This window comes from Melanotaenia boesemani, chromosome 11 (genome assembly GCF_017639745.1).
Source record: "Melanotaenia boesemani isolate fMelBoe1 chromosome 11, fMelBoe1.pri, whole genome shotgun sequence".
In the NCBI taxonomy this organism is placed as follows: Eukaryota; Metazoa; Chordata; class Actinopteri; order Atheriniformes; family Melanotaeniidae; genus Melanotaenia; species Melanotaenia boesemani.
The window spans coordinates 20,557,307-20,560,149 of NC_055692.1; positions in this window are offsets into that span (position 1 = coordinate 20,557,307).

A 2,843-nucleotide genomic window follows, 5' to 3' on the forward strand; every position below is an offset into this window, starting at 1 on the left:
CTGTATTCCTAACGTGTTCATAAGCTTTTGGAACTAAAATCATTATAGGAGGAAATTGAACTGTTTCAAATTGTCTGATTTGCTATTTTAATGTGTATCCACCTGCACTGGGGCAGTTTTCATTTGTGTACAGTTGTTCCACTTTTAATGCTAAACTGCAATGTTATTCTCCACTTAATGGGAGAGATACAAGATGCAACCATAAAATAGGTGTTATTTTAACTCTCACAACAAAAAGGATCTAGCCATTATGTATAAAATAAACATTCTCAAAATGACTTAAATGTAGCCTTTCTTTGATGGCTCAGTGTATGACTATGGCTTGCAGGAAAAGATTTGTTTATTGCAAAACAACACAAATCTATGAGTAAAAGACAACCACTAAAGCATTATTAAAGATTGCCTCACTTACACATGAAATGCACTAACTCTAGATGCTGTAATCAAACAGTTTGCCAGAAAATGTGGCTTTGATTCCAGGTAAGTACTTGATTCACCTGCATCCTATTTAACAAACATTTTACAATCAGGACATGTCAAACATGTTGAGTCAAATCTTTATTATTATTTTTTTTTTCTGATGCGATTTCCCAATTTCCCAACAGCTATTGGATTTTGTGGATATTTTTTCCTGAGTGGTTGGTTTGTCTCTTGCTTCTCATGTTGCAGTCCTGTCAGTATGTCCTCTAACAGGGAAGCTTGATGAATGTACAGTAAGTCAGCTTTAAATGGGTAAAGATTATTTATGCTCAAAACTTGTTTCTGCCATGTTGAAATTTGTTCTTGAAAATAATCTGGTTCTCGGTAAAACCTTTTCTGGCTAAATGAAGGATTAATTAAAAATTAAATAAATAAATTCAGAGACTACTCCCGTCTCCTGTTAATGAGCAAGACAGAGTTGTCCTATGACCCAACAGTGAACGCTACCTTCAAAGGACACGTGCAGGGCCCTAGTTACTGTGGCCACAGGGAACTCTCTGAAGGAGTACGGTTTAAATTGTCCCTTCTTTCAATAAAAAAAAAAAAAAAAAAAGAAATAAGTTCCATGTGGAAGAAGCTAGAGCCACGTTGATGATCAGTGATAAGCTTTACACCATCCATGATGGCATCATTCGCTCAGGCTGACCCAGATGTGCCCTACATGCAGGATATTGGTGTCTTTCAGCTGGCTACCTTATTCTTCTCATTTGTTTCCTTCAAATACAAAGTTTACTCATAATTTAATGAGGAAGTGAGGACAGAACAAAGGCTTTAAGTATGAATGTGATGTCAAGTATTTTTAATTTTTCACAGTGTAGCTTTTTTTGTGATCATCTGTGTCAAAAATGAGTGAGAGAGAATATTAAAAGTCCCAAGAACAAGTCACAATACACCAGTGGTACAGTGAGTATACCTGTAGCATTTGCACTTTTTTGTCCTTCCATTCACCTTAAACTCCTGAAAACGAGTCTGTGCAGTGATTCAGAGATTCCACTCAAACTTTTTAGGGTCAAGGCCTGTTTGGACCCTTCTGGTTCACTCAGCAGGAGATGGTAAAACTTTATTAGTCTGATGGCCTTTGAAGTTCCCAAAGCGACTGCAAAAAACTCTCTGATCTGATCAAAGGAGGAAAAACACAAGGAAATTAAAGTAATATGCTTTGGATGATTCTTTACTGGAGCTGAATAAGTGATAATTTCAATAAAAAAAATAAAATTATGTAAGTTTTTATTATTTAGTAAAATGTTGAAGTAGAAAGCAAAAATCTAAATAATAGAAGAGATGATGGTCAACAGATGACTTTACTGCAGACTTTAGTAAATATCAAATATTTTTCTATATTTAAACATCTGTATTCAGTTTATAGATTAAAAAGAATCAAGAAACTCAAAAACCAAAATCCTTCTTTTAGTTTGATTTGCTCCCTAAATGGGTCCAGCTACTCCTAAAGTCTGCCGGCCACTACTTGACATTGTCAATGTTCTGTAGTCATTTTCTCAATCTTTCATGTAATGGGAACGACAATAGTAGCTACTGTCATCAGTGGAGGCACATTAAAGTAGTTTGCTCAATATCATTTTCCTTTCAGCATCACCCGAAGTCATTTCCTCAGGTCATTGTCTCAGTGATATCCCAGCAGGCTGCCAGTATCTCTGCTCCTCAAGATAGACCCAGACAACTGAGAGCTTCCCGCTCCTCTGTCTCCTGTATCTGCGTCACTGCCCGATAGTCACAAGTTTACCGGCAGGCTTCACTTGGATTTATCTTAAACAAGTAGTGCCAGAACGGATGCACACAGATGTGGATTCAATGTTCCTAAAGGAGGATTGTATGAAGGACTGGTGGTGGCATCTGGACACTCAGGATCCTTTAGTTAAATCCTCAACTCAAAAACAAGAGTATGTGTAGGAGTTCCTTCACCCTCTACAAGTTAAACTCCTGTCCTGGCAAATGCATGGCACAGCTTTCTGAAATACACATACCAGTTTTGATTGCTTGAACAAATTCTGTGGCCGTAGCTATAAAAAGTCAGACATGTTGTCACAACTATGTCAAAGTAGTCATATAAAGCGATTTAAGCTTGCTGCAGCATTTAAGATGACGTGGTCACGTTGTTTGGGACTCTGATTTTATGCTGTCAAAGTTGTACACAGTTGAAGGATTAGTTAAATCAGCTATGATAAATCACAACTTCTAAAAAAAAAAAAAAAAAAGTTAGAACACCACATTCACCTGAATTTTATCAGCGGTAAACTTTCCCTCTGAAGATTTCCTTGGTATCAACTAAAACCTGCTCAAGACACTTTTTCAAAGTCAGTTGGATGACATTCATAGCTTGTATAATTAAGTTAATAAAGACAGAA